This window comes from Lissotriton vulgaris, chromosome 5 (genome assembly GCF_964263255.1).
Source record: "Lissotriton vulgaris chromosome 5, aLisVul1.2, whole genome shotgun sequence".
In the NCBI taxonomy this organism is placed as follows: Eukaryota; Metazoa; Chordata; class Amphibia; order Caudata; family Salamandridae; genus Lissotriton; species Lissotriton vulgaris.
The window spans coordinates 1426329155-1426352542 of record NC_141693.1 but is presented as its reverse complement, the minus strand read 5'-3'; the positions used below and the strand labels follow the sequence as shown (position 1 = coordinate 1426352542).

Sequence of the window (23388 nt, the reverse complement as noted above, 5' to 3'; positions counted from 1 at the left end):
TTGAAAGGGGGGAGGCGGACTCTCTGAGTTCTTCCAGCGAGGAACGAGATGATCCAGTCCAATGCTTTTCCTTGAATTCCGATGTTTCTGAGGCGTTGTATCAGGGTGCTATGGCAGACTGTGTCGAAGGCTGCGGAGAGGTCAAGGAGGATGAGGGCGACTCTGTCTCCGTTGTCCAGTAGTGTTCGAATGTCGTCTGTTGCTGCGATGAGGGCGGTCTCGGTGCTGTGTTTGGCCTGGAATCCAGACTGTGAGGAGTCGAGTGTTTTGTTGGTTTCGAGGAAGGCGGCGAGCTGACTGTTGATGGCTTTCTCAATGACTTTGGCAGGGAATGGGATGAGCGAGATGGGGCGGTAGTTTTTGAGTTCGGTGGGGTCAGCTGTGGGTTTCTTCAGAAGAGCGCTGAGTTCGGCGTGTTTCCAGCTTTCTGGGAATGTGGCGGAGTTGAGGGAGCAGTTGATGACGTCTCGGAGATGGGGTGCGATAATGGAGTCTGCTTTGTTGAAGATGTGATGGGGGCATGGGTCTGTAGGGGATCCTGAGTGGATGGAGTTCATCAGGCGAATGGTGTCTTCTGTGGTGATTGGGTTCCAGTCGAAAAGGTTGTTCGGAGGCGGTACAGGTTCGGAGGTGAGTGGGGTGGACTGGTTTACGGGTTGGTTGTCAAAGCTGTTATGAATGTCGGCGATTTTGTCATGGAAGAATGAGGCGAGGGAGTCGCAGAGGCCTTGAGAGGGGGTGATGTTGTTTGAGCTGGCAGTGGGGTTGGTGAATTCTTTGATGATGTTGAAAAGTTCCTTACTGTTGTGGGTGTTGTTGTCTAGTCGGTCTTTGAGTGCTGATTTCTTGACTGTCCGGATTAGTTGGTGGTGTTTGCGGGTGGCGTTTTTGAAGGCGGCTTGGGTGATAGTGTTTGGGTCTTTTTTCCAAGTTTTCTCAAGCTTCTTGGATTTCTTAAGGTCATCGTTGAACCAGGGGGCGTTCTTGCTTCCTTGCTTGATTTGATGTTTTTTCAAGGGTGCTAGTTTGTCGGCGGTTTGGGTTAACCATTGTGTGAGGTTGATGGCGGCTTGGTTAGGGTTCATTGAATAGGCAGGGGGTTTTGAAGAAGCGATGTGGAGATCTGGCCGGTGGTGATTTTGTTCCAATTTCTTCGCAGCGTTGGTTGAGGGTGGTTGTGGATCGTGGTCTTACTGTAAATGAAGTGGATGCAACTGTGGTCCGTCCAGTGGAGGGGTGTGGTGTGAGTGAAGGAGATATGGTTGCTGAAAGTGAAGATAGGGTCGAGTGTGTGTCCTGCATAGTGTGTGGGGGTGTTAACAAGTTGTTTGAGTCCGAGATTGGCGAGATTGTCCAGAAGGGTGGTAGTGTTACTGTCGTTGCTCTTTTCCAGATGGAAATTGAGGTCTCCCAGTAGAATGTAGTCCTCGGGGGAGACGGCGTGTGGCTGATGAAGTCAGTGATGTCTTCGCTGAATTTGGTACGGGGTCCTGGTGGCCTGTAGAGGAGGGTGCCTCTGAGTGTGGTCTTGGGGTCGGTGTGGATCTGGAAGTGAAGGTGTTCGGCGATAGCGAGGTTGTCTTCTGAGCTGGTTGAGACGCGGATGGTGTTCTTGTGGACAATGGCGATGCCTCCTCCTGTTTGGATGGTGCGGTCCTTACAGATGATCTTGTAGCCGTCCGGGATGGCTATGGTGATGTCTGGAGCTGAAGAGGCATTCATCCAGGTTTCTGTTAGGAAGGCGATGTCCGGAGAAATGGTGTTTAGTAGATTCCAAAGGTCGATGGCGTGTTTGTGAACCGAGCGGGTGTTGAGAAGGATGCATTTAAGGTGATTGGTGTTGGATCCCTGTTTGGTGTTTGTGGGTTTGGTGTGGGTCTTGGTGCAGGTGAATTTGCAGGAGTGGCAGGTGAAGGGTCCATGGGTGTGTCCTGGTGCTGCTTGGGCGCAGTTAGGGAGTCGGTCGGGGTTAAGTGCTACGAGGGTGGAGGCGTCGTATGTAATGCGGGTGGAGTGGGGGCCAAGGGGTCTGAAACTGGGCGCGGTCCAGGCGCGGACGGGCGTAGACGGGCTTACCTTTGGCGCACCTTCGGCGTGACCGCTGCGCGTGAACGCTGCGCGCAAATGCATCTGTCATGTAAGGATAGTGGAGGGGGAGGGGCGAGGCAGGGTCAGCTGGGAGGCGGGCGCGGGGTGGAGCTACGGCCAAGTAGGCACAACAAACAACAAAATGGCTGTAGGAAGGGGAACGATGAAACTGGGTGAGCCTGGGGAAAACAGAGGCACAATCGGGTACAGTACTACAATGCTCTTCAGCCACCGATGCGCAGCCTTTACAGCGCAATATCGATATGTAAAAAGAAAGTTACAATGCTACAATTACACACGAGATAGGAACAAACAGTGCAGGCTACGCCAGTGATGTGTGGGAAGGTCACACTGGGATTAAGCCTCTAGGCGCTACGATACCGCTGGTCAGCAGGCAGCAATCAGGCGCTTTATTTTCTCTAAGCCAGCAAGCCTTGGGAGCGTGGTGGGAGCGACCTCTTCTGCAGCAGGTCAGGAGAGTCACGGCGAGGGAGAGGAGAGGCAGGTCTGTTGCTATCTGTGGGAGGCAGGGTCAGCTGGGAGGCGGGCGCGGGGTGGAGCCACGGCCAAGTAGGCACAACAAACAACAAAATGGCTGTAGGAAGGGGAACGATGAAACTGGGTGAGCCTGGAGAAAACAGAGGCACAATCGGGTACAGTACTACAATGCTCTTCAGCCACCGATGCGCAGCCTTTACAGCGCAATATCGATATGTAAAAAGAAAGTTACAATGCTACAATTACACACGAGTTAGGAACAAACAGTGCAGGCTACGCCAGTGATGTGGGGGAAGGTCGCACTGGGATTAAGCCTCTATGCACTACGATACCCCTGGTCAGCAGGCAGCAATCAGGCGCTTTATTTTCTCTAAGCCAGCAAGCCTTGGGAGCGTGGTGGGAGCGACCTCTTCTGCAGCAGGTCAGGAGAGTCACGGCGAGGGAGAGGAGAGGCAGGTCTGTTGCTATCTGTGGGAGGCAGGGTCAGCTGGGAGGCGGGCGCGGGGTGGAGCTACGGCCAAGTAGGCACAACAAACAACAAAATGGCTGTAGGAAGGGGAACGATGAAACTGGGTGAGCCTGGGGAAAACAGAGGCACAATCGGGTACAGTACTACAATGCTCTTCAGCCACCGATGCGCAGCCTTTACAGCGCAATATCGATATGTAAAAAGAAAGTTACAATGCTACAATTACACACGAGATAGGAACAAACAGTGCAGGCTGCGCCAGTGATGTGGGGGAAGGTCGCACTGGTCAGCAGGCAGCAATCAGGCGCTTTATTTTCTCTAAGCCAGCAACCCTTGGGAGCGTGGTGGGAGCGACCTCTTCTGCAGCAGGTCAGGAGAGTCACGGCGAGGGAGAGGAGAGGCAGGTCTGTTGCTATCTGTGGGAGGCAGGGTCAGCTGGGAGGCGGGCGCGGGGTGGAGCTCACAACCACACCATATTGAGTATATTGAGGGCATTAATAGGACATATCTACTTCTGCCTTGAAATTACTGTTGGGATATGCCCTATTGAAAGGTCCAATTCTCTATAATAAGTTATTTAATATGGTGCTTGCTGGCAAAGTATTTCAGATTTGTAGCCCCATATATAACAGGTTTACTGCTACCCAATCCGCTGGATTTGAGTTGTGATCTACTACTGGCGTGGAGATCTCTTCTAGAGGTGCATTCATTGACTTGGATATCTTGGATGGACAGCGTCACACAGTCTGGCTTGGCCAAGGACATGTAGCTTCCTCTATCTTTTTGGGCGCTCTAAAATGGTCTCTTCTGATTCGATGTTATGAGAACCAGTCAACAAGATTCCTTTAGTGGTGAATCAGAAGATCTAACCTTGCTGACAACAGTAAAACAAACAACCACCATGATAAAAAGACTGAAAGCCGAAGGAGCCGCAGGCCTTAATGGGCTTTCAAATGCATTATTCAAATACGTCTCCGACTTCTGGGCAAAGTACCTCACACCATTATTTAATCAACTGTTCATGGAAAATAAGATACCTCAGTCCTGGCAGGGCAATATCTTCCACCCAATATACAAAAACGGGTGCAGAATGGAACCTGGGAATTATAGGTTGATAGCCCTTATTGATGTTGAGGCAAAGCTTTTCGCATCTTGCATACTGATTCATCTTTGGGAATGGATAAATAAAAATAAAATAGTACCAAAATTCCAAATGGGTTTTAGGGAAGGCACGGGTTGCACTACAAATCTCTCAGCACTGGTGCTGCTAATCGAAGGAGCAGGAAAAAAGAAGGCAGGACTACTGGCGTGTTATATTGATTTGAAATCCGCCTTCGACCGAGTTCCAAGAGACCGTCTGTGGAAAAAACTTGAAACATGGGGTCTCCCTCAGAAATTAATCGACATCATAATAGCTTTATACAGCGGAACGTGGGCAAAAGTAAAGCTTGGTGATGGGAGACGAATATCCACAGAAATAAAAACGAGAAATGGCCTAAAACAGGGCTGTGTGCTCTCTCCAAGCCTATTCAATGTATACCTCGCAGATCTAGAAAGTCACCTGCGGAATGTGATCAGACACCCACCAAAACTGGCCAACGAACCCATTCAGTTCTTACAATATGCTGATGATATTGTGGTTTTAAGTCAAACCCGATAGGCCTCCAAAGAGTCATAACTAAATTAACAGAGTACTTTGATTTCGAAGGCCTGGAATTAAACATCAAAAAAATGAAAGTGGTGAGATTGGCGGGTCCAAGTAGACGATCATTTAAATGGTATACAAAGAACATGCACATCGAGGAGATAACATCATATAAATACTTAGGGGTTACACTAAGCAAAAATATGTCCATACTGCATCATAAAAGAGGCATCACTGCTAAAGCTCAATCACTTACTTTCGCCTACAGAATACTCCAAAAGAAACTTCAATGCCCGTCATACGATCATCTTCTAAAAGTAATGGCAGCCCAAGCATTACCATCTCTGTCCTATGGGCTAGAAATTTGGCATGGAACAGAATCCGATATCTTAAGTAAACTCCAGACAAAAATATATAAATCAGCGCAAATACGATTGGAATTTGGCCTGCAAAACCAAATATACCAAAGGAAAGCAGTCTTTGCGAAATGGTGCTGGAAACTATGATCAGCAGAAACAGGATCACTAAATAACCTATGTTGGCTGGAAATTAAGAAACAATACGAACAACATGAACCAAACTCCTGGGGTGATGACTTGCGAATAGCCTTAGAAACCCTTAATATCGAGGAAATCTGGAACAGCCAACTGGAACAAGCGTCATTTAATAAAATTTGTAAATTGAATGCAAAGGCTCTATCCTTGGTAGAGGACAAAAAGATCTTGGCCAAACGTCGACATGCATGGACCGTATTAAGTTCATACAAAAGATTAAAACCGCAACCTTACCTCATGGCACACTTCCGGCTATTTAAAAAAACGAAATTTATGGCATTTAGACTGGGCAACCATTGCTCTAAAGATTTGATACCATCGTGGAAAAATATACAACAAAAAACAAGATGTAGACTATGCGGGTACTACACGGAAACTATATGCCATCTAATGTGTACGTGCGAGTCAATAAAAGATGAGAGAAGAACTTTGCTGAAATCAGTTCTAAATGCCCTTCAAATCCGTACTTGCAGGCAGGCTGTTACTAGCTGGATGGGTGCGGGCTCGAACATCTTGATATGCCGTGGTATAAAATTTATGATGAAAGTAGAGACTCTTCTTTCAAAGGTCGAAATAGTTTAAGACTGGGGACAGGAAAACAATGTGTTATTTTTTAGAACTAAAAATATTTTAAGAAAATGAATTTTAATCCTTTTTGTACTAGTTTGTAATTTGTATATGTATACTTTATGTTTGTGATAAACCAAATAAAGTTAATTTTTGACTGGCAGTCAACATTTCTTACGTCCTATTATTATCATCATAATTACACTTGATAGTCATTGAGGCTGGCTGGATGGAGTGGCACGACACTATACAGTTGGATTACGAAAAAGCTTCCGAGGGACTAGTGGCATCACCCCCAGGGACACTTTCCATTGCAGAAGAAACTGTGAATCAACTAGTACTGTGGCATTATGCTGTAAGTATTTAGTTACTTTAAACCCGGAATTGCGACACTCCCCAGAGGAAATCCTCCCCCCCCAAAAAAAATAAAGACCTATCAGAGCTTGCACTGGAGCATAGTGAGAAGAAATGTGTGAACACAGGAATCATTACAAAGGGAGTAAAGGAGTAATGCGTGGCACACTAAGCGTCTGTTTGCAGTGGGATTTGACTGTATCGCCTTTTTGCAGCTTAGGGCTGCTTATAAATGTGATATACAGTATTAACTGGAAAATATATTTAACTACAAGGTTTACAATGCAACAGAAGATCATACAAGTACACCTGACTCTTATTAGGAGGGAGTGTGCACACATTATGTGTTTATATTGGGACATTTTACTGTGCATTTATTTACTTGTAAACGTCTTGAACAGGGATGCTCTACAGAGCTGTAGCAGGGAAGATCACTGCAAAAAACAGGGTGGTAAAACAAAAAGTGCGGGAGGAGATAGGAAGAGTGGAGGAAGTGAAGAATGGGGGAACGTGGACAACTACATGGCAAACATGAATGCCGGTGACTCCCTACACCTAGGGCAAAGATGTTTATTGGCCCTTTGGCACTGGGTTTAGAGCCTAATAATTCACCTTGGATCAGACAGTTTCCAGAACACACCCCTAGGGGGTGCTAACACCCTGATTTTGATTTGCAATCCTCATGTTCGGCCTCATTGGCTCCCAATCTCTCTTTTGCTGTCTGCAGTATACAGAGGTAACATAAAAGGTATGTTTGTAGAACATGGGTTAATCACTTAGGTGGACTTTAGGCCCTATTACAAATACCCCAAAAGTATTGCTACTCCACACAATGCCGACATTTCATCAACCTTGGATTGAAGGCCGAATAGTTCCGCCTAAATTCTATCCGGCTCTTTAGTATCTAAGACAGATCCCTGGAGTAACAGATCAGATCCAGACTCCAGCACTTCCTCTTCTCCCACCTCAATTTTCCAACAATTTAAAATGTTTCTGCTTATATGAAACATTGGTAATTTGTGCATAGAGTGCCCTATCAGCCTTCTCCGCTGCATAGATACACTCAGGTGTAATTTAACCTCATTGTACGTTCCGGCTCCATCCACCCTCTGAAAATACGACCAGCTAAGCCCTTGTGCCACCACGAAGGAGATGAGTTGAGAAAGGTTTTACAAGAATATTCATAAAATGCAGCAAAAGTAACCAACAAACAGAAATATGTACAAAATGCAACAAACGTAACCTATGATCCGGTAGTAGCTCAATAAACAGGGGCATTGGGTTGTACTAGAATCAGATAGCGCAGGGGGAAACAGGGACAGGTGGCAACAGCAGGCTGTGTAAACACTCGAAAGTTTAAACTTTACTGTACATCTAAAAATCAATAGTACTCTAAAATGCTAGCAAATAGGTCGGGTATCTTGAATAAACAAGGGTATTACAAAGTTGTTTGTCCCGTGGGGGTTTTCAGATAATTCAAGTGCAGAGAACACTGCAAAAAAGATTGGGAGAAACTATGGGTACAGGTGAACCGGGGATACACAAAAATACCTATAGTTGTCTTTCTGAAGTTTCCCTTTAAAGCAAGAGGGAGGGAAAATCTTCAAAATTTCACCACCGCTACTGGAATGTGATGGTTAGGATGGGCATGTATTACAATCCCATCGCCTGTCCTCAATAAATCAGAATCCACCGGTGACAATACGACAGAGGATTCGGGGGTTGCTTAGTTTTGCCACACAAAAAAACAAAACAGGACATTTCAGTTTCATATAAATTGCAGAATAATCCACAACAAACTACAAGCTGTCATATAAAACGACACAGAAGATGGGGAACCGCCAACTCTTCAACAGGCACACAACACAAAGAGACCAGTTCTAATATTGTATCATGGTGGCACCCGGACCGCAGTTTGCTTACACGTCATATCTGGATCCGTAGACAAATACTACAGAGAATGTGAGAGGGGGCAACTATGGTGCTTGTGTGATGGTCTTACAGATCTATCCAAATATTTTGTAAACCAGAGCAAAGCTCAACCCGCTGATATCAATATTGGGCGACACAGGGAATGATACTGAATACCCGCAGACCATCTAAATGATAAAATTACTCAGCTATGTCACAGACTTATGGAAGCTCTCGTCTCCCCACCTGTAAACGGGGTCAACCAAACTATGGTGGATTTATGCCATAGAGAAAGTGATGGAGCTTGAAAAAGATAAAGTTACTACATTTGGAATGTCCTGGTCCCCATTTCGAACTTGTATAAAAAAAAACATTGGTCGCCACAGGGTAGAACCTGGTCATGTGTCAGTGATGTTACTGCCACAATCCGCCTGAGCTCTTCATTAGAATCTGAAGGCTAGATTGGCTGATCAAATTAAATGACACTCAATGAAAAATATTGACTGAAACCTAAGAAAAGAAGTGATGAAGTAAAGGAGTTATATATCTATATTATTAATTATCAAGGACATGGTAAGATATCAACCTGTACAAGAACATTCTGCACGTATGCCTAAATATACAACTTCTAAGTGTCACCACAAGTGTATTTGATAATGTAACCTTGTTTTTATATTAAAAAACACTCAAATATCGTTTGGAAAAATATTATTAAATGTGAATAGTACGTGAATGTAATACCATGATGCTTGTGTCCTTACACGCATACATTCACCTATTTTGAATACACCCATCGCATCACCGCCATTTACATTTAGAAATTCTACATCATAAGAGTTAAGCTCCATAGTAATCCACACACACTTCCCTCCCCTGTAAAGGCAGCCTCAGCTTTTGCAGTAAGTCAGACATTTCTTCAAGATATGAACAACAATCACAGACACCTGTCCACCAACAGCGCTCTTGTTAGCATTATTTGTTGTGTGCCCCCCCCCCATCGAGATGGCAGTCACCATCCCACGCAATAGCGCATGGAGTAAATATGACTCAGCTTCATGATGCACATGGAATGAATGCTAACGTGTGGCCTTATTGTAAAGCATCCAAAGTCTGCACAAAAATCAAATCATGTACCCGCCTCTTAAGCACAGTACCTAAAACACCATTGGAGTAACTGGCCACTTCACTGACCGGCCATGCAAAAACTCATAACCTCGGTCTTAAACTTCCACTCCTCGACTTGGAGCTGGGGGCCATATTGGCCAGAACTATAGTTAAAATACTAAATTTGTCCAGTCGAGAAAATGGTCCTGGGTGATGTAATAGTGAGGTGGATGAAGTTTGCAGTTGCAGTAAAAATGATCAAGGTCATACATTGCATGCTTTGAAAAGTGACCAAAACCAAGCCCTACGGTGTCATGATGAGATAACAGCAAATCGGACAAACAAATCCACTGTGTTGAACAGTAAAACAGCTGCACTCTTTGTCTTATTCTGTAATACTTCAGTGCCTGAAGCAAAGGGATCAAATCCGCATGAAATTTAATAGCGCATTCCAAAACAGCTTGTCCTGTATTGATAAAATGAATGCTACCCCTGTAGAAAGCTGGATCTATAGAGGGTATACCACAAAGTGGTTATATCATGCACAGAGTCCAGAGATTCCCCCAGAAGTATACAGGGCTCAATGTAAACCCAAAGAGCTCTATTTGTGGTAGTGTGGTCGAGCAGCCTTAGGCCTAACACAGAGTGTAAGACCTTTGTAATGCACACAGTGATCAATAAATGACACATTACTCAAAAAGGAGATTCACACCAATTTTACAAAAATAAGCTTCTTAAGCTTATTTTAAGACCAAGATGTACGCAAAAAAGGTAAATACGTTGTTCAGGAAAAATACTTTTTACTTTAAAAAGTGGACACAATGCAAGGTCCAGGTTATGCAATCTTAACCTATGGAGGAAAACAAGAATACTGTTTTCAGGTAAGGATACGATTTACAGATCCAGTCTTCAGGGTTTAAGGTCAACAGCAGGCATGATTCAAATTGCTACAAAGAATGCACCACCAGTGGCAGAGGGGTGGCTGGGTGCAGAGGTCAAATTCGTGGTCAGGCACCCAATATTAACCAATAGCGACTGGGGGTGATTGAAGATGTGCTGCTCAAAGGTGAGTAAAGTGGTGTCAGGGGTTGATCTCATAGAGTTAATGCAAGTACAGGGGGTCCACAAAGCAGCACCAAACTTACATCTAAGCAGCTATGGGGCGGTCATGTGCAGAGTGCCAACACAGCGTCGGGCGCCCAATTCAATTTAATGGAGAAGGTTGGTTTTGGAAAGAGGCTGCAGGTGCTGGCCAGGAAGCTGCACAAAGAAAATCTGCAGCTGCCCAGGTAAGTTCTCATGCTAGGGGATGCCGGGACATCATTAGCTAAGCTCCCCGAGGTCCAGGGACTTCGGGTGAAGCGGAGTCCTTTGGCTGCAGGAACAGCTTACCGGGCAGGTCATGGTCAGGGGCCACCTTCGGATTCAGGCTGCATGCGTTGAGGTAGAGTGCTGGGAAACCTTTTCAGGAATGGTGGGCCACTTGACTCGGGCTGTGGGTGTCAGGCACAGAAGTGGTCCTGGAGGCGGTTTTGTGGCTTCTCAGGTCTGAGTTCCTTTTCTTTAAAGTTGGTTCCTTCTGGACAGGTCCGCTGTCCATGGGGGACCTTGATCTTCGTCGAAGACGAGCAGTCCTCTTAAGGCTTTGGAGGACAGTAGGCTGCAGGACAGGTTGTTTGTTGGTGCAGGATCACCGAGGGTTGCAGACAAGCAGGTAGGGCTAGGGCCAAGTCAGTTGGTGTGTGCAGTCTTTTCTACTGGTGCCACGCTGTAGTGTTCAGCTCTTCTTAGGTCATCAGGATTCTCCTTTCAGGGCCTTGGGGAACAATCTAAATACTAGATTACAGGCAGCTACCAATGGGGTCCTTACCTGGGGAGTCTATACCCACTATTATGCCACCCTCCTGTGGGAGGGGGGCATAACCCTAGCACTGATTGGATAAGTCTCACCATCTTCAAGATGGTGGGCACTGAAAAATGTGCTTAACTTTGCTTTCAGCACCTGAGAGGTGGAGTTGGCGAAGGAGAGAACAACTCCTATTCTATCTAGGTTTTCCCACCGGTTCTCCCTCCAAATGTGGGGGTTTGAACTGGGAGCTCCCATCTGCTAGTATCAGCAAGCAGAGGCTGTGGTTGCATTACAAAGGCGGCCAGGCTTTGAAGCTCCCCTCTCAAGCATTGTGTTCATCCTGGGCGGTGGAAAGGTGACACCTCTGCCAAGGATGTGCTTTGATTCTGGTCTCAGAGACCAGGGGTTCTCAACCCAGGGGTCCAGAAACATGTCTGGTGGTGGCAGGCTGCCATAATGCCAGTCAGAGACCACACAAAGGTTGGTAGGATTTCAGGGGGCAATCCTGAAGTGCCCTCTGGGTACATGTTCATATAAATCCCACACTAGCATCAGTGTGGGTTTATTGAGATGAGTTGTTTGGTCCTGTGTTCAGTGAAGCCATCATGGTGCTGGGGAACTTGAGTTGTCGAGTTTCCAGTCCAGCTATTTGCTAAGGCTTTACTGACACTTACAAAATGTAAGAATAGACTTAGATATTGTAGGGGCGTATCTGCTCATGCAGATATGCCCACATCTGAGATATAGTGCACCTGCCTTTGTGCTTGTAAGGCTTGCTTGAGGGGTGACTTACCTATACCTTGGACGGTGCTGCTTGGAAATGACACACAGGCAGTGTGCTGTGTCGACTTTTGTCATTTTTGTCAGCATCAAGGCATGCAGGCTGCAATGGCAGCATGCATGGCCTTGGTGAGGGGTCCCTAGGGGACCCTCTTCAGTCCCCATGCCCTTGGTAACGGGGTACCATTTACTAAGGACTTTCAGGGGGGTCTGAAGCTGCCAATCATGGTACAGTTTTAGGGAAAGAACACATGTTCTGGGAACCTGGACAGTAGGGACCCAGTACTATACAGTCAAAGTTACATCAAAAGCCAGGAAAAAATGGGGGAGATGGATTTCGGCAACTGAAACCCACTTCCCCACAACCCTCAAAAATGTATATAAAGGATTCACTACCTGTGACAGGTATTGTTTACCTTTTACTCAGTATTATATGTCAGATCACAAATCATATAAATTCTGGTAACACATCATTCTCTTGAGCTTGTTAGTTGTTTGGATCAATGTTTATAATAGTTTTGCTGCTTTAAATCACAAATATTAAAATCTAGTTTTTGGTTCACTCCAGAATTTTTGAGTGCTTTAATGGCTCTGAGAGATACCAGAACTGCTGTTAATGGTTGCAAGACATTTTGTTCATTCCTCTAAATATATTGGTAAGATGCAAATTGATTGGAAGCCTTTAGATGGCATTTCGGAGGAAATACTGAAGTGGATAATAGTAAAACATTTGCTAATTGTTAGCCTTCTCTCCGGAGCACCCTGCAGTAAGAAGCAAAATATCTGCAAGCTCTTGAAACCAATAGAATAATACAGTAACTATGTAATGTCACTGAAATGGAGAGCCATTGTCCTCAATGATTGGACAGCATGGAAGTTCAACTAACAACCATAATTCTCATCACCAACTAAACGGACACTGAAAATAATCACTGACTGAGTCAAAATACCCCTGCAATAGTTTTTCATCCAATACATTCTGTTGACTGAAGCACGGGTCCCGCATTTTAGGACGCTTATTGCAGGAATCAATTCTATCACACCAATGTTCAACGTCCCGCATTTTAGGACGCTTATTGCAGGAATCAATTCTATCACACCAATGTGCTTCGCATTAACTGCAACCGCACACAATGCCCTACTTAAACTTTGCTCTTTTTCAACAGAAAAGTCTATTTCATATTGAATTAACTACTAAATTAGCAACTTCCCATTTCGAGGTTTAATACTCTACTGCATGCACTCTGACACACACCTAAATATGAGTTACAGTGACTTGAACATTTGAGCGGCCTGACAGGAATCTGTGCCACATGTCCTTGTTATCATTCCCATCTTTCTCAAAGCTCAGCACACACCCATTTCCTACAGAGTTATGGACAGTTCTCAAAAATACTCAACTCACCCCAACTCATTCGGTGAGCTTCCGTCTCATGCCTACTGGAAAAACAAGGGCATCTTCCATCACGATGTTATCCCAGAAGCAATTCCAAATTCTCTATCAGCCTGCATCACCAATTTTCAATTTCACCAAAAGTGAGTGCTAACTGGCCAGTTTCACTGGGGGTAAATGTAACATAACTATTGGCTGTGCCATGGAGGGGATGGCCATTTCCTCTAGCAAACTTCATGTCTTCCAGCATCAGTATGATTAGTGCCAATCCATATTCCTGCAGATCCAATAAACGCGTCCAGAAGGTACCAAATGCACCTGCATTGAGCTCTTTGACCAGCTGGAATGCTGTCAAGGCTCCAAAGAGTTCCACCTCTCTCACGGGGAGGGATGCCCTCAGGGACAGTGCCAACATGCGGAGGGAGGTTTGCATTACCTCATTCTCAACACAGGCCATTGAACTCTTTCTCAATGCTATTTCTCGACGTGGAGACACTAGCCTAGCTTTTTGAATAGTTTAACACATTGGCAAACAAGTGATGGTTATGAGTTACAACACCTACAACTGTCTCAAACCCTTGGCTTAGGTACCCAGAAGCGTATTTAAAGGATGTGTAACCATGTCATTACCATGGCCATTGCGGGCACCTGGGCAATCCCCCGGTGCGCCGGACAGGTGGGGGCCGGTTTTTGGCCCCTGGGGGGCGTTTTTGTTACAGGGCTGTTTCGGCCCTGTACCAAAATCGGCCGACAACCGGCCCGGGCAAAGAGTTCGGCGGCACCTCCAAACCCCCCCAAGTGGGGAGGGGGGAGGGAGGGGGGCGGCCGAGCACTTTGCCAGGGCGGTTTGTTGTTCCCAGTCTGGCCCTGAAGGCTGCCTTTGTATACAGAAGATACCGGAATAAGCAGCAGGTTTTAGGGTGAAGCTGGGTGTTAATGGAACCATCGGGCTGGTTTCTTTAAAGTGTCCTTACTGACCACCAGTCTTATGAAACAACGTTGATATAGGTAGCAGTGCCTGCCGGAGGGTATCATTAGCACTCTAGCTACCAGTATTACATATACAAATAAAACCCTACCTATATTATCTTTGATTTTATTTCATTTTTATACCGATTTTGTGGATAGAATTAATATTTTGTCCATTGTGATATGCGAAAACAAATTTTCAAACAGGTAATAAGAGCGACTCACTGGGATGGATAATATAGTGAGTTCATGTCTAAACTCATGCAGCAACGCCTATGCTTGCCAAAGATGATATGAGGTTGTTTTACCAATTCTGAAAAAAATATTTAAAAACGTTGTCTGCCTCTTCCCTTGCCACCACAGTTCATCCTTGCTCTGTTCTTGCCTTGCGAGCCTACTGTCAACTCTCATTGCCTCGCGAGCCTGCTCTCAACTCTCATAGCCCTTAATCCCCACAAGTCTATTTTACACTCCACTCCCTGTAATGAACTGGAATTAATCATTTGGTGACCTTTTATCATTCCAAACTCTACACCACTCTAATTTTTTCAACTTCTATTAATTGCTTTTCATAAGGTTAATCATCATATTCATAATTTAATTTTCTTTCCTCATTTGACATTTTTCAGTCTTTTCTTAGTTGTCTCTTATCTTTTATATTGAACCCCTAATACTCTCTCCTTTGTAGGAATGACTATTCTCTAATCAGTACAGCCCCCACGTCTCCTTTTACAAGCACTTCTCTTGGATTGTTTCCCTATATATTTGCCTAATTAAGCAATACATTCCATCATGATGTAGCCTCCAAAGAAATGGTCCAATTGCACAATACCTGTATAAATAAGCATTGACAAAGCCTATTTGTCTAGACTGTGAAACATACTGGCTTTGGCAATGCTTTTTTAGGCAACACTAGCTGCCGCAAATAAGCACCCATCTATGGTGGCCATCTTAGAATGGATTTTGAAAACATTATTATAGGCATTTAAAGTTAGCCCACTTGGATGTCATTCATCCAATTCAGCTACTCATGAATGTATTTGTAATGTTTTAACAAATGACATTCAAAGATGGCTATTGTGGATGCACTTGAATCTGCTGCGGCCATCTTTGAAACGTTTTGGGTTGTAATATGTCAATTTCAAAGATGATCACTGTGAATGCATGCACACCCAAGGCACTGATGTTTCGGTGGAATTTATTAAAATAAAAGAAAAACAATAAAGGCACCTATTCTACATGCATGCACGCATGGGTGGTCTTCTTGAAATAAACTGGGTGGGTGCTAGATACCGTTCAGCAGGCGGGGACATGGACCAGACAGGGGCTACTAGACCTCACGGTGGGAGTTGACCTCATTAGTCACTGGCGTTCTGGGGTCCGTCCTGATATGGCTTTGCAAAGTGGGCCAAGTACACTGTTTCTGCTTTTGACTCCCACTGTAGCACGGGCAAGCATCAAAAGCCTTCTCAAGAAAGTAGTGTGGGGGAGAAGAACGCAGAATTTAACAGTCAAGCAACTGACACAATGACATACTGCCCAGCTCAGTGCAGGGCTTACCTTTTTGAGAAAAAAAGTAAGGGGCATATTTCAAGTCCCTTGCACCACTAGTGCGTCACTCCTTCTGATGCACCGGCGGCACAGTGTGCTGCCCCATATTTACAAGGCCACATAAAACCACCTTGTATGGCTTTACGTGGCCTTGTAAATAAGGTCCCTTACCATGCATCACTTTATGTAAAAGGGGCATGCCATGGGAGTTGCTCTGGGTGTTCCCAAGCAACATCCATTGATTCTGCCACATTTCCAGATTTACAAGAGATCATAAACCTGGAAACACTTCAGAATGCTTCTCCTCCCCAGGGGAGGAGCAACGAGGAGAAATGTTTTCATTTCTCCTAATTTTTTCCCTCTTTCTATGGGTGCAGGACAATTAGAAAGAGGGAAACAACTCTTGTGATTGTTTTAGTGCAGAAAGGTGTGTCTTCCTGCACAAAAACAATCGCCCCTCAACGCAGGCACCCTTGCACCATTGTGCAAGGGTGTCTGCATCGGCTCATGGCAGCCAATCGTGCGCCAGCATAGGGGAGAGAAAAGAGATCCATCATATTGTTGTAGATATGACACATCCCTTTGCTTCCAAAGTAATGCTGCACAGCCAAATGGCTTGCAGCACAGTGCTAGGTTTCCTTTATTGTAATTAAGGCCCTTTGTACTTAAATCCTAAAGTGCTCCTTGTGTCTGAGTGCGAATGTTTGCATTGTCAGCATTCCGTCCATCAACTGTTTCTTTTGCATATGTCGCCCTAAGTGGGAAGGGTATGTCCAGACGTGGGTCCCGTGCTCACCACACCACTGGATCAAAGCTAGCCTTGCTGATGAAGGGTGATGCCCTGAAACCGGTCCCAGGATGCTTGTTTATGGTCCCGGGAGGACCAGCTTGGCAGTTTGGGCAGGACTATTCCCACAAGGAAAAGGGTCAAGACTGATTTGCATATGGCTGGGTCCAAACTGGGGTGGTGTGGTGAGCAAAAGAATGATGGATTTAACCCAGATGCTTGTGACTGCGGGTGAATGTTTTGATTGTTAGCATACCGTCCATCCACTATTTATTTTGCACTTAATACTACACAGCACAATTAGCAATATGCAAAATCCTATCTACGATCTTGAGGTTCTGCACCCTCCACCAACTAACGGACCTCCCCATCATCTGTAAGCCCTGCCATCTAATCAGGGATACAGCGCTAATTAGGTACAGGTGCAGATCGCTCATTCACTCCCAAAGTGAATATGTGACCAACAGTTCAGGTTGCTGTTCTCCTCTGGAATGTTTTCATAAACAGTCATTGTGCAGCAGACCTCAGTCTGCCTATCAGTCTCTCATTTTCACACAGAATCTTAATCCTAGGGTTAAATGCATGTAAATGTTGCATATCCAATTACTGATAGTTTGGTCAGCCCCTTAGTTTTGTGACTGAAGGGTTTTGTAGTTTATCTCACTTCCCTGCTCCTGATTCAATGGCTTCCTCACTATTCTTTTGTTTGTCCTGCTATTGGGGCGGGATAGCCCCTGCATAATAAAAGGGCATGTGTCCCATGTCCTTTGTGCCTGACTGCATGTGAAACTGGTATCCTGCCAATTTATTTGGCCTGAGTGTCACTTTAACCTCACATGTGTGCAGAGACCTAGCCCTTTTTGTGGCGATGTGAGGTCCAGAACCGGTTCTGTGACCCTAAGGAGCACACCAAGCATGTCCATGCCCTGGGTGAATCACATAAAGCGGTGGTGGAAGCGTTCTGAGTTTTTATGAATCATAAGTGTGGCCAGGCCTTTTTCTCTTTGTCAAGCAGAGACCAGTCTACTCGCCCCTCTTCTTTAAAGTTCTGCTGGTAAGTGACCCCAGACCTGTGTGCTAGTCAAGTGACTGTGTGTGTGGACATGTATAGTATAACCCACAATGTGGGACATGCGTGTGTGTGTGTCCCTTAACATGTCTTTCAGTACATTTAAATAAATGGAAATTTGACAAATCACGGGGAAGCCTTCTTCCCAAGCAGACCTCTTTCTGCTTTTATCTATAATGTTAGCCTTTCTTTTGATATTTTTGGCAATAAGGTGCAAATCCAACCATCATAGTCCAGATTCACTCCCCTAGGACTTCTCCTGCCTGCTTCTGCTTTTATCTTCACATTATATTTCATTCTCGCTGTTCTTCTTCTTGTCACATTTCATCGGTCTGCTATAGTAGTAGGTTCTAAATCTACGATGGCTTTCTTCGCTATTCTTGTAATTTTATTTTGCTTTTTTTATAGCACCACCCTACGCAGAGGTGGGTGTGTGCTTTACGATGCAAAAAAAGAGCAGAGATCATGTCTTGCAATAAACAATAAACACTTGCATCACAATAACCATATTAAAAGTAGTAAGCAGAGACAACTTTCTCTTTTGATGCATGAATATTCCCTGTGTGATTAGCTGGAGAGTACTATTGCCCTGAGTGCACAGCTGCATGTGAAACTGGTACCTTGACCTTTCAGTTGGTCAATTAATCAAGCTAATCTAGCTTGTGTGCAGAAGCATAGGTCTGACCCTGGTGATGCAAGGTCCATAATGGTTTCTGTGACCTGGAGGGACACACCAAGCCGGCCCTCATAGTGGGCATAGGACTGCTGTCAACGGCCTGGGTGAATCGCATACAATGGTGGAGGCAGCGTAAGAGAGGTCTTGTAAATCATTTGTGTGACTAGACCTTTTTCTCTGTGTCAAGGAGTGGGAGGTCTACTGGCCTATCTAATGTAAAGTTCCTCTGTTATGTGAAGCTCGGATCCTCGCGCTGACATGCCGTCTGCATGTGCAGTGCGTGTGCAGTTGAGTGTCCAGCCCAACTTCATACATTTAATTCCTCTTGGCCAGGCTATTGCTCCATGCACCTTGCAACATTAGGACTTTAAAATGTATCTGTGTGTTTGCCTTTCTGTTTGTGTTCTCTGGTTGTCTGTTTTCCATTCCATTAATGGCATGCAGTGCAGACGATACCGCGATACGAGATGTACCGTGGTTGCACTCTGTAGCTAGTGTAAGCCGACATCTCCACCAGGTTACCCAGCTTCTAGTCCCAGTCTTTTCTTTCACAAACCACTGAGATCTGATACTATAGTCGAATGGGTTTAATGGAAGTGAACCATGACTATAAATCCCAGCATGCATGGGTTTACAGCTAAAAACCCAGGGCTGTATATATAGTCCCTATGTAACATGCAATCATAGCAATTAGCCTACTGTATGTCCGGTGGGACTTTCTTCTCTCTGACATGAGATGGTTTCGGAATAGGCTATATCGGTGGACCAGGATGACATAAAAAACAAGCACTGGCAAAGCCAATAGGTATTACCTTTTGGACCTATTGGCTTTGCCAATGGCTTTAAGCCATGCTTTACATCATCCCCAATGCTGTGCAGCATGGATAAAGAAAACAACAAAAAAAACAATGTGAAATGGCAGCTTTATTATGTAGGCATGCGCACCATGCATGCACACGCATACAAAATGAAGCAAGTGCTTTTTTCAGACTCGTAAATAAAAAAATTAATAGTGAAAAGGCGAGGACTCGTGTGTTGGGAAGCAACACAGAGTTTGAGGGTGGGGAAAGCAACATTGATGGTGGGAGAATGGAAGCAACACAGGGAAGGGTGGGGAAGAAGCAAAGGGAGTGAGAGAAAACAACGTGGAGCAGGCAGGAGAGAAGCACATGGATGAGCCAGCAACATGGAAGAGAAAAGCACACAAGAGTGAGCATAACATGACAGGGATAGAGGAGAAGCACACAGATTTAATAGAGCAACATGGATTAGACAGCAAACAAATGTACACTCATGGTACGCTTTACCCAAAAGACCATAGAAGTACTTGAAAAGCAAGCAGTTGAAGGACACAAGTAATGTGTTCATGTTTCCAGGAGAGGGACAACAAATAAAAAACAAGCAAATGAGAGGGACATTAAAAGTTTAAAACAAACCTGCGGTGAGCAATGGGCTGGCTCTTAGCCCACTGTAAACCAACAATAGGTGTTTTCACCAATACACAGTTTGAGCTGTCTAATAGGCGAGGCCTAAGAGTTTAAACTGGTGAAAAGACTGATACATTTGGCATTTTGTCTTGACACCAGTAACGGCTGCTTCGGGGCAGCAGTGGTGGGTTGGTGGGGAGGGGGTTAAAAAGAAAAAGAAAAACTGAAACATTAAAAAAAAACGTAACTTACCTTACCGTCGGCCACTTCTCCACCATCCTTCTTGCCACGAAGCAAGAACAGAAAGCACACAGACTTCAATTCTCCTCGAGCCAATCACGGCGCTGCTGATACCAGTGTTTTTGATTGTTCTGAGCGCTGTGGTTCGGCGCTCAGATGAGAACAGGAAGCACCTTATGGGGAACATGCAAAGTGCGCATGACTCTTTGGCTGGACCAAGACGGCCGGCCAAACTGTCAGGGCAACTTGGGGAGTGCCTACCACTCCTCCCCTACTCTTTGGGCAGGCCGGAGATGTGCTAAGGAAAAATAAAATGATAATAACCTAGTAATAACCCGGCGTTATTATCATGGTATTTTTCTTGTGGGACGACTCTCCTCTGCCTTAGCGGATGAGATACCCATGCTAGGCACATCTTTCAAAAAGTTTGGAGAGATGTCTGCTTTCTGCGAGATTATACGTATAGATGAATGTTTGTGTCATTTAAGAACAACATTCCAGTTTTTTTAATTAAATTGTTTTTCTGCTCCACCCTTGGATACTGCACTGTGATCTCGTCAGAGAATGCCGTGTAAGGGGCCTGCAAGTGCGAGCCTGCCTGCGATTACAGTCACCCTGGCCTAGCCTGTGAAGTAGGTGCAGCCGCAGACTGCAGCCCTGTACGTGCCTCTGTGCAGTTCACCGCCAGGCCCAGTTTGGCTGCTGTCCATCGCGGCTCGAGGATCGACGCCAGGATCTGCAGACTGCGCACGTACACCGGGGAAACGCATTGCAGAAGCGAGCAGACCACAGTTGTGAAACTCTCCCTCAGCAAATCTGAAACGAAAAGCCTTTCTTGAGCTTCTAACCTACTATATGCAATCTCACCTCGCAGCAAGAACCCTAGACTTGTGGTAACTGGAATTTCAGTTATTTATGGCACAAATGTAGGAAGTATTAGAAGTTCTCTGACATTGTACGTTCAGAAGTCGGCTAGAATGATTTGTTCCAGGTAGAGCACTGGAAAAGGCAGGCCTGCCTACCCAATAAAGTAACAGCACAGGGTGAAAATGGGGCGACCGACCTAGCAAATCAAACGAAAACGAAAATGAGTTTTGCATCAGTGGGGACGTTTTTCACAAAGCGTCTGTTACGTAAACGTTCTGGTTTTGTGTATGCCAGATATCGAGTGGTATGCATTTTCCAGCAATTCACAATGATATGCCCAGGATCACACCATTTGCTCAAGTTAAAAGCTGGGACTGATTTCTGTTAAACAAGTTAACCACAACCACCCCATGCCGTCTGTGTATTAGCAATGAAAGGATAACCACCTGGAAATCTGTCCACCCCCATCCACAGAGCTGAGGCAACTGCAAAATCCCACATTTATGGATGCTTATTGCTTCCGAATAACGTTTTTGAATTGATTGATTTGATACCAGATCAAAGTTCTGCTGCCATGTCACTTAGCCCATGGATGTTGGTGGATGGTAATGAGAACTTAACCATCATTTTCTTGCCACAAACATCGAGGTAACAACTGATAAGCGTTGCACTATTACTCTACATCCGGGCATCAATATCATGCTCATAGCTGCTCCTGGGGATGGTGCATTTGTTGCACTGCTCACAGGTCCCCTCAAGCTCCCGCGGGTACCACCCCGCCTTCTTGTTCTTTGATTCTCGCACTGGGCCCAAAGTCTACAATGGACAGTAGCGGAGTCCCACACGATGCCAGTCCCAAGTTGTACAGTTACCTACAGACTCCACTAAACACTGGTCGCAGGGTGCACCTCATGCGAAGGGTTCTTATAGCCCTATTTGCCGTCTTAGCTGAACCGGCTAGCACAAAGGTACGCGCTCGGTGTATCTGTGGATTATGATAGTTTAACGTATGCATGTATCAAATTCACATATCTCATCTGCTGCTTCAGCAAGTTTTCAGGGTGACTCGAGGTGGGTCCGGGCCATGCCAGCTTGGATGCCTTGCTCAGAACAGGATGTCAGAATCAGCACGGAATGGGTCCCCGCTTCTTCTGGGCCTCGGAAGCTCATATATTCCTCAGACTTTCACTGCAGTAGTGCTGCCATGCCAAGTGTGCTGAAGTTGTAGGTCGAGGACACAGGCAGACTTGATGCAAGAGGGCACCTTGGTTAAGGCAGTGTATGGTTGAGATCACTGGTCTTTCTGAGATAGGAACTTGCAGGATCTTTTCTGTCCATATGTTCACAGGTATTATTTCTGGCAGGAACACCTCTGTTTGTCGTTTTCCACAAATAACTGAAGGGTCTCCATGTCAGCAGGACTGATTCCAGTACAGTTTTCTCTCAGCAATGAATTGCTTTGAGGAGTGTTACTAAAATGCTACAATTCAACAGTGCTAAAACTACCACTCCCAGAATGTAGTGAATTAGTAATTGACAGCACCAGCCTGGAAACAAGTTGTCATCAGGTCACCCTACCTATGGCAATTTCGTTCATGCAAGTGAAAAGGCCAGACATAATAGTCAGTGTGCACTAATTGAACAGCAATCCAGCGAAGCACATATTTAGGATGAGCTTAAGGCTCAATTTACTGGGACACCAGGTTTCTAGTCCGGAGCATATTAAGAAAACTGTGATCTCCTACTTCAGTCCTACTGGTCCAAATGAATTAAACTAAGGCTACAACATCAGGACGTCTAAGTGACCTTAAGTCATAGCCTTTAATGCTCTAGCATGGATTTGTTTCCCATGAAAGATGCTGAATTGAGGGCATTCGTAATTTCGGAGCTCACTGGACAGTTGGAGCCTCTGCAGTCACACGGTAAGAATCCCCCAAAATATATGTCCAGTAGTCTGAGCTTTACCTTGGAGAGGCACCATGAGGGGTGCCCCTTCCTCTCTGCAGCTTCTGCTTGTCAGACATGGAGCCACCTAGAAGTCATCTGGGGTAACTCCAAAAAGTTAACATCTGTCCTCTCAGACCTAGTCTGAGACCGCCATTTCAAGCAACAGAAGGCGTCCAGCCAACTCATACCATTCAAGGCCACCATGTCACGTCAAACAGGCCACCAACTGATGTCAAGAAGGGCTGGCAACTGACAGCACATCATTACATACTCAGTGTACCACCACCACTGACTTGGGCTGAGTGCTTAAGTGGAAGGCATTGGTAGTATTTCTTAGACACATAGTCCTGCAGTATTAGCATGAATAGGGTCTAAGAAGTAACACACAGAGACAGTTTTGTCTATGATTTCAACAACTAGATTTGTGATTACGAGTGCCCCGAAGGATAATTATTGAATTTGATAAAAACTTTTCTATTGGGTGTGAGACTGATTGCACACTTCGGGGTTGGCCACAAAACTGGCCTTATGCACCAAAGTCTGTATGCAACAGGTATTACTAGGAATTTACAGTAATTGCCAGGTGCAGTGAACTCCACACAACTTTTAGTTCCAAACCCTGCACAAACCGGGTATGCGCAGG

At 45.3% G+C, this 23388-nt stretch overlaps 1 protein-coding gene across 2 annotated transcripts in view; it reads right to left on the bottom strand.

Annotated features, from left to right (window-relative positions):
• The window catches only part of LAMB3 (laminin subunit beta 3), a 202737-nt gene that overhangs the window by 118176 nt on the left and 61173 nt on the right, over positions 1 to 23388 (bottom strand). The window contains exon 1 of one of the 2 annotated variants that reach the window (XM_086923367.1): positions 13225 to 13343. The exons of the other annotated variant lie outside the window; for it this stretch is intronic. The gene's annotated coding sequence lies outside the window, so the exon portion shown is untranslated. Of the gene's footprint in view, positions 1 to 13224; positions 13344 to 23388 lie in introns of those variants that run through there. 2 annotated transcript variants of the gene reach the window in all.